The sequence below is a fragment of the Muscardinus avellanarius genome (genome assembly GCF_963383645.1).
Source record: "Muscardinus avellanarius genome assembly, chromosome: 15".
In the NCBI taxonomy this organism is placed as follows: Eukaryota; Metazoa; Chordata; class Mammalia; order Rodentia; family Gliridae; genus Muscardinus; species Muscardinus avellanarius.
The window spans coordinates 65,726,667-65,743,209 of NC_137801.1; positions in this window are offsets into that span (position 1 = coordinate 65,726,667).

Below are 16,543 nucleotides of genomic sequence, written 5' to 3' on the forward strand. Positions count from 1 at the left end.
GGCAGCCAAATCTTATTTCTGATCTCAGAGAGAAAGTGTTCAACGTTTTAAATAAAGACTGTTTAAAATGAAGTCATCACAAGCCGGGCACACTTGTATTCCCAGCATTTGGGAGACTGAGTCAGGAGAACCGCGGTTTGCGGACAGCCTCAGCTGCTTAGTGAGGCCTTTTGCAATTCAGTGAGACCCTGTTTCGGAATAAAGAATAAAAATAAAATAGGGCTGGAGGTGTCACTGGAGGTAGAATGCCCCTAGGTTCCATCCCCAATATTGAAAAAAAAAATGCAGTAATCACAGCTTTGTCTATTTCCTATCTGCCTCTCACCTACTTCCCCATAAAGGAGGGAAGGTTTTGCTTCCTGTATAAGTTTCCTATTTCTGCCAAAACAATTAAGCCACAAACCGCAAACGAGTGTCTTAAATGAGTGCAAATTTATCTTATATTTCTGAATGTCAAAAGTCAAAAACACTGAGCTGAAAGCAAATTGTTGGCTGGACTCTGTTCCTTTCTGGAGGCTCTAGGAGAAAATCCCCCTCCTTGCCCTCTCCAGACACCGAGTCTGCGCCTGTCATGTCTACTTTCAAGGGCTCTTATGTTGAGCCCACCCAGAAATTCAGGATAGTTTCTCTAGCATGTGTGTGTGTGTGTGTGTGTGTGTGTGTGTGTGTGTGTGTGGTGTGTGTGTGTGTGTGTGTGTGTTTAGGGGAGGGGGGGGCTGGGGGTGGAACCCAGGAGCTTTTCTACCTCCGGGCTATACTCCCAGACCTATTTTATATTTTATTTGGAAACAGGGTCTCACTAAGTTGCTTAGAGCCTCACTAAGTAGCGGAGGCTGGCTTCGAACCTGTGTGATCCTCCTGTCTCGGCCTCCCAAGCGCGGGGATTACAAGCGTGCGCCACCACGCCCGGCTACTAAAATCCAGCTGAAATAGCCATCATAGTTCCACTTTTCTACATACCTGATGTAGTTACAGTCTTCATAACTATTGAAACCTGTGATTATAGGACATGGACAACTTCAGGGTAATTATTCTGCCTATCGTACTTTTTCATTGCATTAAATGTATTAATAGAACCATTCAGAAAGTTTGCTACTTATCTCGTTTGTGAGATTCAGACATTGGTGCTTGACACATGAGTGAGATGCAGAAGACCAGAAGCTTCCACTTGCCTTCTACTTTGGAGCAGAGCAGGGAGGGAAGGCAAAATTGGGGAGAGTCTGCTCTTCCTAAGTCTGTTAAGGAAAAGGCTGCACGTCTGAAGATCAGACTTGGCCTCTCTCCAGCAGAAAGCGGTTCTCAGTCCATTGAGATGGGCTATGGCAACAGGAAGAGTGAGTGGTTGGACCATGGGAAAGTAGGGGCTGCCTAGGATAGTTCCAGATGGCCAGAAGAGGTATCCATGCCCCCCAGAAACCTGCCCATGGGCGATCTCCAGAAATATAAGTATCTGGAAAAGCCCCATAGTGTGCCTAAGGAAATGATTTAGTTATTTATTTTGTGGCCCTGGGGGTTGAACCCAGGGGCATTCTATCTCTAAGCTATACCCCCAGCTCTTTTAATTTTTTATTTTGAAACAGGATCTTGCTAGGTTGTTGGAGTTCTAAGTTGCTGAGGCTGGTCTTGATCCTGCAATCCTACTGTCTCCGCCTCACAAATACTAGGATTACAGAAATGCGCCACAACACCTGGCTGAAACGAATGCTTTAAATTGTATATTCCGCCAGGCGTGGTGGCGCACGCTTGTAATCCCGCGCTTGGGAGGAGACAGGAGGATCGCGCAGGTTCGAAGCCAGCTGAGCTGGCTTAAGAGACCCTGTTTCCAAACTAACAGGTATAAAATAGGTCTGGGAGTGTAGCCCAGAAGTAGAAGGGTTTCCAGGAACCCCAGTACCACCAAAAAAAAAAAATTGTATATATTCATGGAGTGCCACGTGGTGTTTTATACATGTATACATCTTTCAATGTTCAAATCAGGTTGAACATGTCTATCACCTCAAACATTAATTATTTCTTTATGGTGTAAATGTTCAAATATGTCCTTCTAGCTCTGTGGAATGTGCCGAACATAATTGTTATTCGCATGCAATACTATGCCGTAGCACATCAGAACTTCTTGGTCCTATCCAACTGTAACTCGGTACCCACTGATCAACCTGACCGACATTTAGAATTCGCTCCGCCGAGAGGTTGAGAATGCGGGACTTCAACTATTCCGAGCAAGGAAGCCCTCTCTGCCACCTGGATCATGGCACTGTTTGGGTGTGGTGGTGAACGTGGGTGAGGATGAGAACAGAGTGGGAACACAAGACAAAAGGTGACCTTCTCAGACTCCACCACTGAGCCTGGACTGGAGAAAGAGACAGACACTAATTTGATGAGAGGAGAGTGTTCATTTTCCTGATTCTTTGCCTGGATTTTTTGGTCTATTAATAAGACCAGAAAAGTTATAATACATGGTGGCGCACGCTTGTAATCCCAGCAATTGGGAGGCTGAGACAGGAGGATCGTGGTTGGGGACAGCCTCAGCTACTTAGTGCGGCCCTTTGCAACTCAGTGAGACCCTGTTTCAAAATAAAAGAATACGCTGGGCATGGTGGCTCACGTTTGTAATCCCAGCGTTTGGGAGGCTGAGACAGGAGGATCTGGGTTCGCAGACGGCCTCAGCTACTACTTAGTGAGGCTCTTTGCAACTCAGTGAGACCCTGTTTCAAAAGAAAGAATATAAAATAGGCTGGGGGAGTAGCTCAGATGTAGAATGCTCCTGGGTTTCACCCCTAGTACTGCAAAAAAGAAAAAAGAAAAGAATTAGAAATGGGACTGGGGTTTTAGCTCGGAGTTGGAATGCCCCTGGGTGCCATCCCCAGTACTGCAAAAGAAAAAAAAAAGTTATAACTGCCTGTTATTTCATCCAGAGATGAAGAAGAGCACAAAAAGAAAGCTTGTTTGCGGGGGAAAGTGATAGGAAGTAGTGAAGTGGCCTTCCAACCAATCCAGCTCATTCAGTCCCCTGGATGTAGGCTACCTAACTTTAGGACTCCCCAGAGCGCACAGACCCAACATAAGATGAGAACCCCAAACTCTCTCGTTACCCTATGCTTTAGCCATTCTTCTTAGGATCTCAAAATGAGCCCTCCTGGCAAACTGCCAATCGCTGGCTTTAAACAGAGACAAGGACAGGCCGTGAGGATGAGCATGGCCACAGACGTCATGGGGAAGAGATGTCATGGAACACCCGAGAGAATCCCCAAGGTTGAAACCGTCCCCTTTGCCACACTGGTCAGGAGTTAGCACTAGTTCCTTAGAGAGGAGGAACTGAAGATGACGATGGCATCCTGGTTTCAAGGATTTTACAGTTCATTCATTCACATTTCACCTGCTTTTGGCCAAGGTCCTTTCCCTAGGAGGCAATGGAACGAGGTCCCATCTTTTGTGTATGTATATAAGATACTCTCAGCCGGGCGTGGTGGCGCACGCTTGTAATCCCAGTACTTTGGAGGCTGAGACAGGAGGATCGCACAGGTTCAGAGCCAGCCTCAGCTACTTAGTGAGGCCCTCAGCAACTTAGTGAGACCCTGTTTCCAAATAAAATATAAAATAGGTCTGGGAGTATAGCCCGGAGGTAGAAAGCCTCTGGGTTCCACCCCCAGTACCACCAAAAATAAATAAATAAATAAGATATTCTCTCTTGTATAATGTATAAGTTGTACAATGATCACATGGTCCTTGACCACATGAATCCTGCTCTGTGATTAGAGTCAAGTTCCCAGCACCCGGGTAAGACCTGATAAGGGTCCAGTTCTATCTTACTGAGCTTAACTGTGCTGCATGTACTACTCACTAAACCTGAGCCAAACCAGCATGTCCAAAAATGCAAATTCCCACAGTAATATGTCCCAATAATATGTCTAATCTCATATCACAGTAAGACATTCTGTCCCATACAAGTTAAAGCATTAGGCAAATAAATTCCACAAGCTGACAAATGCCCACAGTCTAGCCAACCATACCCCTGACTGTTCACTCTGCACACCAGTGCTGTGCCTCTGTCACTCTCAATTTTCCTTTCCAACTTTAATCACAGGTTTCTGTCTCCAAACATCTCCAGTTTGCTCTTTTTCAAAAAGTCAGTAAGGTGAGTGCTCCCTCATGAAACCTACAACAGCAACAAAATGCAGTCTAAAGTGGCGTGACAAGGTCTCCCGATTTTTATTTAAAACACAAGCCAGAGACTGCATAGTTACATGTTTTTGTTTCCTCCAAATGAATCCACTTTTCATAATAGAGCTGACTTTCAAGTGGTCCACTGGGCACACACTTCCATGCTCCCGCCGCTCCTCCCCTTCCTGGAGGATGGGGAGGGGGGTGAGAACTCCGTGTCTAAGACCCACTGCCGTGGTCCTCAGGCCTGGGAGCACATATGTAAAAATGTCAGCGCCCCTCCCTCACCCCTCAGAGAGTCTGGCTTAATTGATAGCAGTTGGGGCTTAGGTGTGAGAAGTTCTAATAATTCTCCAGGTGAGTTCTACATGCAAAAAGGTCGAAAACCATTGAACCAATGGAAAACCACATGTCCTGGGGCAGAATCCTGGCGCTGCCATACACCCATTGAGTGGATGCCTTGTGGGAGCCTCTGTCACCTCAGCAGTTCAAGTGAAATGAGATGGCTCTATGCTATGTAGAAATGCCCAGCTCAGGGCCACTGAAGAGCTGCTCAGTCGAGATGAGTGCTGGCTGAACAAAAATATCTGAACACCTGGCAGCACTTGCCCAGAGTTAACAGCCTTGGATTAGAAAGAAGAAAGAGAAGTAAGCCATCTGTAGCCAAAATAAATAAATAAGTAAGTAAAGGACCTGCAAGGTCTATCATTTACTTGCTCTACGGCTGCGAGTGTGCATACCCAGCCTTGAAAAGAACAACCCAGCCAGGCACAGCCATGTCCACGTGTGACCCCAGAGACTGGGGAGGCCAAGGCAGAAGGATTGCAAGTTCAAGGTGAGCCTGGACAACTTAGTGAGACCCCGTCTCAAAATAAAATAAAAGCAGCTGAGCATGGTGGTGCACACCTGTAATCCCAGCATGTGGGAGGCTGAGACAGGAGGATCATGGTTCGTGGACATCCTCAGCCACTTAGTGAGGCCCTTTGCAACTCAGTGAGACCCTGTTTCAAAAATAAAGAATAAAAAAATAGGGCTGAGGGTGTAGCTCGGAGGTAGAATGTCCCTGGGTTCCATCCCCAGTACTGCAAAATAAAAAAATAAATAATAAAAAGGGCTGAGGATGTTACCACAGTGATAGAGCACCCAGTAACACACACACACACACACGCACGCACGCACGCACACGCAATCCACCATCCATCCTCCATCGCACACACAGAACATAAAACACATTCCCAGGGGATCATGAGCACACCCAGAACCTCTCGGCAGAGAGCCACTCACGTTCACTGGCGCCTTCTGGGAAGGGAAAACTATTTAGAGCCGCCAGAGCATGTGAAAGAGAAGCTGGCTTTGCCCAGGGGTCGAGAGGCATCTGGCGAGCTCAGTGTCTAGGGGTCGAGAAGGCTGGGGAGTGGCATCTGGCAAGACAGAGGGGAAGTGGAAGGAAACTTGTGGCGGAGGAGAAGACATTCCCGCAAGAGCAGGGCCCTGGGGGACGCGGCACACTGGGAGGAGGAGGGACGGTCAGAGGCCGGACCAAGAGATGGCACCGTGTGGTACCTGAGAGCCAGCCCACCTGGGTTCAAGTCTGGGCCGGCCACTCAAGCCAGACTCCGCCTCTTGATGTCACCTACGGCCTCTGTGACAGGCTGCCTCGTCTGTAAAATGAGTCTAACCGTATCTACTTCATGGGGGTTAGTAGGGATTCAGTGAGTTAAAATGGGCACCAGTATATAGTCAGTACTCAGTGACTAATCTATAATTACTATTAAGGGTAAGGATATCTCTACTATCAGACACCCAGGGCTAGGTGCACTTAGCTACCCAGTAATATGTTAATTACACTAGACTCTTTCATCAGGAGTAAGATTTGAATTGGCCCAGAGCAGGAGAATATTCTCAGCCCGTGTCAATAGTACCAAAGAGCCTCCCAGAACAAAACGCTCTCAACTCTCAGTGGGCTGTGTGATCTTTGTCTGGAGTCCACTTTTTGCCCGGTCTCTTCCACAGTCACTCGATGGCCCATGATCACAGGGTCACAGACAGAGGCCATGCATGGGCTTCTCCTCTCAAAGGCTGCCACTGCTGATGCCCGGCCCGCCATCAGTGTGGAACCGCCCCTGCGACACATCAGAGTGCCGCTGAATGGTGGCCGCCGGGTTATTAACATTGGATCCCTGTGACCCCGCTGCTTGGGCGGCGGGAGCAGGAGGATCACAAGTTCGAGTGGAAGTGGAGGGAGCAGTGTCTTGTTCTCACTGACAAAGAAATTCACATTGGGATTTGGGTTTGTTTTAGCCGCTTGCCATATTTCTGCCAGCAACACCATCCACAGTCATTTATTCAATGATACGACATCCCATGTAACACAGAGCTGGGAGCGGTACTGGGGATAGACCCCAGGGGTGCTCGGCCACTGAGCTACATCCCAAGTCCCTTTTTTGAGACAAAAGTTAAGCCACTAACTTAAATTTTATTAAGTTATAAATAACTTATTATTAAGTTAGGGAGTTGGCCCCAAACCTGTGATCCTCCTGTCTCAGCCTCCCAAGTACTGGGATTGTAGGTGTGTGCCACCACGCCCGGCTCATGAACACCATTATTAACATTAAGCTTATTCTCAAAGTGAAGTCCATTCGTCCAGGAAAACAGCCCTGAGAAAATAAAAGGGTAAATGAGACTATTAAACAGATAGAATATAGCCGGGCGTGGTGGCTCATGCTTGTAATCCCCGCGCTTGGGAGGCGGAGACAGGAGGATCGCGCTGGTTCGGAGCCAGCCTCGCTGGCTTAAGAGACCCTGTTTCCAAATAAAAATATAAAATATAGGTCTGGGAGTGTAGTCCGGAGGTAGAAAGGTTTCCAGGAACTCTAGTACCACCAAAAAAAAAAAACAACAGAATATGCAGTGTTATACTCATAGATGTTAACCAGCTGGGTCTCTTGTCTAGAAGAAACACCCTGACGTGTATTAGTGTTTGCCAAGGTCACTGTGTAATATTCCTACAATGGCAAAGGGGGAGGTGGTCACCAAGCGCAGCATTGAGAAGAGGGGCACGCTAAGGCTTCCAAGGGCTTAAAAGGACTAATTCCAGCATCCTACTAAATTCCAATAGTATTTTCCAGTAATTCCAGTGGTGTTTTCCTCCTAGAGCACCAATCTATCCACTTGTGTGACTTTTCTCCATCCATGGATTCCAAGAAGGAGAGGAAGGGGAACTGGCTTTAGGTTTGGAGCAGAAAGACAGGGGTACCAGGAGTATGACCCTGTTCAGTCTGCCATAGAGACCCAGATTAAGGGAAAGAGTCAAAGACCCCAGTATAAAATGGAAGGCTGATACTTGGGAGGCTGAGATAGGAGGATGGCAGATTTGAGACCAGCCTTACCAACTTAGTGAGACCCTCAGCAACCTAGCAAGACCCTGTTTTAAAATTAAAAATAAAAAGGATGGGAGTTTCAGTTTAGAGGTAAAATGTCCCTGGGGTTTATCCCCAGTGCCAAAATAATATAAACAAACAAATAAAAAAGGCTGAGCCTCCACCAGTCTTAGGGATTCTCGAAGTTTCAGAACTTGTCGTGTGTGTGTGTGTGTGTGTGTGTGTGTGTGTGTGTGTGTGTGGTACTGGGGACTGAACCCAGGATCATTCTACCTTTGAGCTACACCCCTAGCCCTATTTGATGTGATTTTTTATTTTGAAACAGGGTCTCACTAAGTTGCAGAGGGCCTCACTAAGTAGGAGAGGCTGGCTGTGAACCTGCGGTTTCCTGTCTCAGCCTCCCAAGCCCTGGTATTACAAGGGTGTGCCACCACGCCTGGCTATTTGTCTATTTTAATGGGTTCCACTGACAGCGTGCCCTACATGCCAGAATGAACCGTTCCTCTCCCCAGCCACAAGAGGCCTGGCTGTCCCCACCACCACACCCTGACGTGAGCAGGGCTCCTTTCCCTGACTGTGGCCAGTGACCATGTCATCTTTTCCAGAGCAGATGACTTGACAGGGAAACCCCTGGCTCCTGGGTGCTTTCCCTGAAGCAAGAATCACCAGGACCGCAAACGCTTGTGTTTGACCACCAGGGAGAGGGTGGCAGCAGCTCACATGTCTACAAAAAACAGAAAGACCATGCGACTCCAGGGACCTGGGGACATTTTCCGGGGAACACCTCTTTATCTTTCATGATATTAATAATTGGAGAGTCTGTGCCGGTCCCCTGTAGAATGTTCCAAGGCTGGATGTGTTTGGTGACCTCCTCATGATTAGACTCAGTGTATGATTTTATAATAAAATAAACTCTGTTTATCTCATCAGCCCCTCGTGAGCAGGTGCCTCATGGTAACTGAGACAGGAGCCCCACAGGTGTGCACCAACCCTGCCCCACCTGGCCGTCGGGCTGCCCAGCCCTGGTCCTGCTTGAGTACTGAGTCCTCCTTAGGTAGAATGACAGTGGAGAATTTCTTGGGTTAGTGAGATCACCAAAGCCCAAGTTCTTGCTGCCTTCTGACAGCAGTGTTCAAACTACTAGAACAAGTGCGTCTTGAGGAGAGGACACAGAAACCAGGAAGCAGCTTTCTGCAGAAGCCTTTGTTCCAGGGACCCCTAACTCGGACCAAGAAAAGACCTCATGAGGCAGAGAGCCTGACACTACCAGAGTTTCCTGGCAGTCTTACAGAGGATGTAATATCCTTGAGGACTTCATTGTGGCCCACAGAACCAGACCGGGCTGTCCCCACACACGGCTCCTCTTCTTGAATGTGGCCTGTGGTCACCATCTCGGAGCAGGTGACTCATCCCCTTCACCTGGAATACCAACCACCTCCAGCTGGTGTGGGGAAGAATTGTGTATTTCCTGTGTGCACCCCAAGAACCGGAGCTGGACACGAATCTGCTGAGAAGCCCTGAGACTCCTCTAGTAGCACCTTCTAAGCCATCTGGGAATTTGGCATGGCCTACTTTAGAACTGAAGTGGTCTTTGGACAACGAAAATTTCTGCTCTGGTCAAAATGGCACAACAGAGACCGTGTGTGCGCTGCGGATGTGGGTGGGGGGACAGACAACCTACAGGAAGCCACGGTGTTTGAGATGCTGGACATCACACAATGAAGGACAGTGGTCCCTAAGGTAAAGGGAAAAAAATGAGGCGTGCTCTATGATTACTTCGGCTTAAAGCCTGGGGAGTTTCCAGCCATAGCACCTGAGGAAGGACTGTAGAGCCAGGCAGAGTCCCTGAGCTGAGGCAGAGCTGAGAGTCCAGGGAGAGCCAGGCAGCTGGGTATGTAGGATGGAGCTGCAGAGAGAGCTGCACAGATCTAGACCCCAGAGACCTGCAGCGTGTCGGCCTCAAGTGTGCGGGGACAGACCCCTGCAGAAGAGCAAGAAGAAACCACGACTGGCCGTCACACAAGGCCCAGAACAGTGGCTATTCCCATCAGCCAGACTGGAAGGCACCCAGGTCCCTGGGCCCTGTGAGGGCACTGTCTCAGCCATAGAGGATGCTCAGCCCTGGGATGGGCGGTTCGAGAACTTGCCTCACAGCCCAGGGTGGCGGTGCACACTTGAATTCCCAGCGCTTGGGAGGCTGAGACAGGCGGAGATTAGAGGACAGCCTCACCAAATGGTGAGACTGTCATCAACCTAGTGAGACCCTGTTTCAAAATTTAAAAAATAGGGCTGGGGACATAGCTCAGAAGTAGAATGCCCCTGGATTCAATCATCAGTATCGAGAGGTGGAGGGGGAGGACCTGCCTCTCAATCATAACAGCTAGACATGAAAGTTGTCAGAATCAAAATGGAATCACCTGTACCAACTAGAATGAAAAAGAAGTAAATAAAGCTGGCAAGTTATAAAAGAAGGGCTCCTGTACATTCCCGAGAGTAACTATCACAAGACGCAAGCTTGCACAGAGGCCACCACAACCTTAGACAAAATGTACTTCTACCAGGACATCTGCCCAGCAGCTGTGTGCTCAACATCCAGCTGATGCTGTTCCTGTTACTAATTATTGTAGCCGAGAATCATGTTTCAAAATATCTGATGTAATCCTCCTTTTTTCTGTGTGCTGGGGATTGAATTCAGGAGCATTCGGGTTACACACACCTATAATCCCAGCTACTCAGCAGTCTGAGGCGAGAGGATCACAGGTTTGAGACCAGCCTGAGCAGCTTAGCGAGACTCTGTCTCAAAGGTGTTCAGCCAGGCCGTGGGAGTCTCTGGCCATCCAAAGTCCCCATCACGGGGCTCCATGTCTCCGACCGTCCTTCAGCACCTTGCCTTCGCATCCTCATCGTGTCCTGCCGAGGCTGGGAAGCAGGACAGGCTTGGTACTCGTTCATTCAATTCTTATTGTTGCTGTTAAGCATCTGATCACTAAACCAGTATTCTTTTGCTGTGAAGTTCACTTCTCAGTATCCCACAGGAGCTGGAAAACCCGCTGGGATCAGTCACACCCTGCTCTCCCCTTCAGTGGTCCATAGATGGCGCCATCACCCTGCCTGGGAACAGAAGGCGCTGCTTTGCTGTTACCCTGTGAATCTCGTCTTCCACGGATATCTGTAGGACCGGGTGGCAGTTATAATGGAATCCTGGCCTTAATAAATGTGGCTAGTCATACTAGTTATCCCATCCCTATTTGGGGAGGTTTACTGGGGATTGATTAAATCCAGGGACATTCTATCTCCAAACTATACCCCCAGCCTGATTTTTTTATCTTTTGTTTTGAAACAGGGTCTCACTAGAGTGCTGAGAGTCTCATCTCCTGACTGAGGCCATCCTCAAACCTGCGATCCTCCTCTCTCAGCCTCCTGAAAGCCGGGATTACCACCACGCCTGGCTCCATTCCTATCTTTCTAGCCCTAGGCCAGAGTCCACAAGATTTGACAAGTATACAAAGCTTCTTCTAGACTCCTTGAGCAGAGGGGATGGCTCTGTGAAAGTCAGACAACTGCTGAATTCATCGCAGTGAGTAGAGGCAGGGAATCACTCTCAGCCATGGGAACCTCGCCAGAGTGACTATTAAACGCACCAATCCCTGACAAGTCCTGAGAGTCTGGAACCCCTAAATGCCAGGCTCCCTGTTATAAGGAGACCCACACGCAGAGGAGTCAGGGCAGTGGGCTCCACGCCTTCCGCCACCACCACTCTACCAAAGCTGCCTTTGCCAAGGTCATGGTGAAAAGACCCTTTCTTCCCATCCCAACAGGCCAGTTCCTATCGTTAACAGTTTCTTACCTCTTTGCAGCATCCTCTCCCTCTCCTGCCTTCTAGAAAGGCCCTGTGCCCTTGATTGTGGCTGCCCTGCTCCTGCTGCCTCCTAGCTGATACCACCCGGGATTTTCAGGAGTCCCTCTTCTCCCATGGCCCCTAGATGGCAGACTGGAGGGCTGTCCTAGCCCACACACACTCTGCAGGGATCCTCCTGGTATGTCCCTCCTGCCACCTCTTTCCCTATTTCAATCTGAATCTGCCAGCCGGGCTCATGAATCCCAGGGCCACTGTCCTCTTCTCTCAAACCCTCCAAAGTCAGCCCTCGTCATCTGTCCCCTGCCTGCCCCAGGCCGGGAATGAATCGCCCTGGCTCCTGGTCAGTGTCCCAGGGCTGCTGCGACTCTCAACACACACTGGGGGGCTCGAAGCAATGGAAATGTGTTCTCTCCTAGTTCAGGAGGCCCAAAGTCTGAAACCAAGGGGTCAGCAGAGCCGTGCCCCTGCGGAGGCTCCGGGGGAGGCCCTCCTTGGCCCCTGCAGGCTCTGATGAGCCCAGGTGCTCCTCGGCCCATGGCCCCTGATGCCAACCTCCATCTCCACATACCATCTTCTCTCCGTGTCTGTCCTTCTTCTCTCCTCAGATGCTCTCAATGACTTTAGGACCTGCCCTAATCCAAAATGATCTCATCCTGATCTTTACGCCAATTACCTCAGCAAAGACTGTCTTTCCAGGTAAAGTGCGTTCTGAGGTTCTGGAGGGACGTGGAGTTGGAAGGGATGCCCATCAGCCGCTATAACGAGGTTCTGGAGGGACGTGGAGTTGGAAGGGATGCCCATCAGCCGCTATAACTCCTCCTCTGCTTTAGCTGATTCTGCCCAGTCAACGTCTCTTGACTCCACCGCACCTCTCCATCAGCATGGTCAGGACATTGCCTGGATCACAGTCCCTGGACCAGGTCTCCTGACCCCCAGCCCTTCAACACACACACACACTCACACACACACACATACACACACACAGACACACACACACACACTGCTCTCTCTCTCTCTCTCTGGCTTAACCTCTCACAACTCCCACCAGCTGTCTGTCGCCCTCCCAGTGCTCAAACCTAACTGGACCACAAGTGCTGGCCCTGCTGCGGCCCCTGGTCTCTAGAGAGGCTGGATGCCGTTAGCCCCCCCCCACCTCACCACCGCCCTTCTCCCCCCTCACTCCCTCAGGGCTCATGTTAGACAGGAATCTTCTGGTCAGCTACCCCTGGCCCCCACATCACGTCAGGTTTCCTGGGGGTTCTCCCAGCTCAGCGCTGGACATACTGTGCTATCTGTGCCTTCCTGAGAGCAGGCACTGGGTCACATTCACCCCACAGCCCCGGCCCCTTGCTCGGCACCCATGACAGCAAATGACAAGTGTGAGCGCCCAGCCAAGCCAGGGACCACCCTCAGCACCTCACCCCATGGACTCCTCAACCCGTCACGACAGCTGAGAGAGGCTACTTAGGAAACGGAGGTACAGTGAGGTCAGGCAACTTATTCAAAGTTATAAAGTGATTTGGTAATAAATGTGATGTTCCTACCAGACTATCCAAGCGGACAGATCCTCCCTGAACCCTAATGCCTCAGTCAACTAGTTAATGGTTAAGTTACCAACCATCAGATAGAGCCACCGTGGCCCAGAGAAGTTAGCTAACGTGTCCTGAGGACGCCCAGTGAGCTCAGAATTTTGAGTCAAGACTCAAATGTCTAGACTAGTCTACATGTGTAACTTCTAGACCTGGGGTTGTTCTGAACCCCCACCCTCAGAAAGACCTCACAGGGCATGGGGACACTGGGTCCCTGCAGGTGCAGGACTCTCAGGAGGTGCTTAAGACAAAAGGGTGCTCCCCTGGGGTGCCTTTGCCCAGAAGTTCTCATTATAGTCAGGGCGGAAGTTCTCCACCACAGAAGAAAGACACCAGACAGAAAGCCGCTCTTGGGAGAACACAGAAGTGCCCAGCGGCACTCGTGATGGCCTGTTCAAGAGACCTGACCTCAGACTCAAACCTCAGCCTGATCAGGCTCTAAATCTAAGCGCCAGATTAAAGGAAATACAGAACAACATGGTAAATAACCGAAAGTATAGGAACTGCTAAGACCATACACACACACACACACACACACACACACACACACAGACAGACAGAGAGAGAGAGAGAGAGAGAGAGAGAGAGAGAGAGAGGGAGGGAGAAATGGGGCTGTGGCTCACAAGTAGACCCCTGGGTTCAATCTCCAGTATCAAAATTATGAATTGGCCGGGCGTGGTGGCACATGCTTGTAATCCCAGTGCTTGGGAGACTGAGACAGGAGAATTGTGCAGGTTCAAAGCCAGCCTCAGCTACTGAGTGAGATCCTGTTTCCAAATAAAATATAAAATAGGTCTGGGAGTATAGCCCGGAGGTAGAAAAGCCCCTGGGTTCCACCCCCAGACCCACAAAAAAAAAAAACAAACAAACAAAAAGTGGGGCATAGTGGTACATGCCTGTAAATGCCTGTAATCCCAGGACTTCATTAGGCTGAGACAGAAGGATCACAGGTTCAAGGCCAACTCTCAGCAACTTGGTGAGACCCTATTTCAAAATTGAAAAGGGGGAGGAGAATAGCCAGTCTGGTGGGCCATGCTTGTAATCCCAGCAGGCCCAGCAGGGAGGCTGAGACCTGAGGATCGAGATTGGCAGACAGCCTCGGGTACTTAGTAAGGCCCTCTGCAACTCAGTGAGACCCAATTTCAAAATAAAGAATAAAGCGCAGGGCCAGTGCTTGGGAGGCAGAGATAGGAGGATCGCGCAGGTTCGAAGCCAGCCACGCTGGCTTAAGAGACCCTGTTTCCAAATAAAACCTATAAAATAGGACTGGGAGTGTAGCCCGGAGGTAGACGGGCTTCCAGGAACCCCAGTACCACCAAAATAAATAAATAAATAAATAAGAATTTTAAAAATAGGGCAGAGGGTGTAGCTTAGAGGTAGGATGCCCCTGGGTTTCATCCCCAGACCCGAAAGAAAGAAAGAAAGAAAGAAAGAAAGAAAGAAAGAAAGAAGAGAGAGAAAGAAAGAAAGAAGAGAGAGAAAGGAGAGAGAGAAAGGCTGGAATGTTGCTCCATGGTACAGCACTTGCCTAGCCTGTATGAGGCCCTGGGTTCAATCCCCAGTAAAACAATGACAAATGGCGGGGGAGGGGGGCATACCTCAAAGGTGGAATGCCCTTAGGTTCAATCTCTGCCCGCGAACACACACACACACACACACACACACACACACACACACACATCAAAACATTAAACAATGTGTGGCATTTGTTGGGATGCTAAATGAAACAAGCTACTTGTACAGCCACGTAAGAGCCGGGCGGGGTGGCACACGCCTGAAATCCCAGCTCTGCAGGAGGCTGAGCCCACTCAGGAAGGCTCTACCCTGAGACTTAGCACCTCCCAAACACCACCACCACCCGTGACTAGGCTTCAACATATGAATCTGGAGACACGGGTCATCCCAGGGCGTGGAGAGCACCCTCTGACTTCGTGTGGCTGCTCTCCTGCACAACAGTCCCTAAGAGGGAGGTGCCCTTCCCGAGACAGAAGAGGGTGCCGTCCACCCTCCCCAAATGCTGGCACTCGCCTAAGGCAATGCTTGTCTTAAGTTGGCAAGCACAGAAAAGAGAGAATATTGCTCCAGAGTCGGAAGAGACTGATCTCAGCAGCGCCTGGATGTAAGCTTGGAGGTTGGGGGAAAGGACCACGCAGCCTGCAATGTAGCCGGCGCAAAGCACGGAGCCGAGCTCCTCTGCATCTTTCTTCCCCGGGGCCCCTGTTCAAAGTCCAGCTCCCCTGAACTCTACCACGCCCCGCTCGGACTTGCCTCCTAACCCTCCTGCTAGTGCTTTCTGCAGTTTTTTTTTTTTTTGGGGGGGGTGGAAGCCAGGGGCATTCTACCTCCGAGCTACACCCCTTGCCCTATTTTTTATTCTTTATTTTGAACCCGGCTCTGAGTTGCAGAGGGCCACCACGCCCGGCTTTCTTGCAGGCATCACTTCGTGCTATTTTTGCCTGTCTCTCTACCGACATTCAACACTTCCTCTAGTCTCTAGGAAAGGAGGACGGTGACGTCAGGCCACCGGGCAGTGGCCTGGGGAGGGAGCTGACACGGTGCACGACAGCAGTGTGGACAGCTCGGCTCCGGGAACCCCCTGTACTCCGGAAGCGATTCGGGAGCGAACATGGGCGCCCACTGAGCTCGGGCTCCGGGGAGCCTCGTCCCGCCCCCTCCAGCCCCTTCCGGAGGGCCCAGGATTAGGGAGAGGGGGCTCCCCACCTGCACGTTCCGGTGTGGCAGAGAAATCAGACTCGCGGCCAGCTTCCCGGGCCTGCCCTCGGTTAAATGACATTCCCCATCTCCATCCCCACTCCCACCCGAACCCTTCCGGATCCTTGGGAGCCTCGGAGGGACCGGGCGGCCGGGCCCACCGCCCAGAGCGCCTGCGCGGAGCCCCTCCGCGGCGTGGGCTGCGGCCAGCAGGGGGCAGCGCGAGGCCGCTTCCCCGGACCGCCCAGCCGGAGAGCGGCTGCCCAGACAGAGGCGGCTCCGCGAGGAAAGAGGGGCGACTGAGCCTCGGGGGAAAATGATCCCATCTCTGGGCCGTGGTATCAGTGATCAGGCCTGGAACTAGGTCCCGCTGGGACGGAATTCTTCCACCAGCATGGTTTGGCGAGGGCATTATCGTGTGACTGTTTTACTTTGGCAAGTTACCTAACCTGCCTGATCCTTGACTTCCCCATCTATTCAATGGAAAAATAGTGCCCACCTCACTGGGTCCTGATGGAGCTCATAATCACACAAGTGAGTGCTTGCTTAGCAAATGTTAACCCTTAACAGCACTTTTCCTGATGCGCCATACTTGCCTGCCCATTTCTCTCCTTGTCGTCTATGGGGAAGCAGCTTGGGGTCTTTACCCAGGAGTGGCATGTCTGTATATCACAGTGTGAAGGGTCCTCGGAATGCCTGCTCCTCCCTGGATAGATAACGCCAGCCAGTCATTTTGGCATTGCCAGTGGCCAGCGCCACCCTTGTCAAAGTAGCTGCCGGGTGCGCTGGTGCGGAGCAGGGAGCTGGGTTAGCAGGCTCCCTGGTTCAGCCACATGAAACCT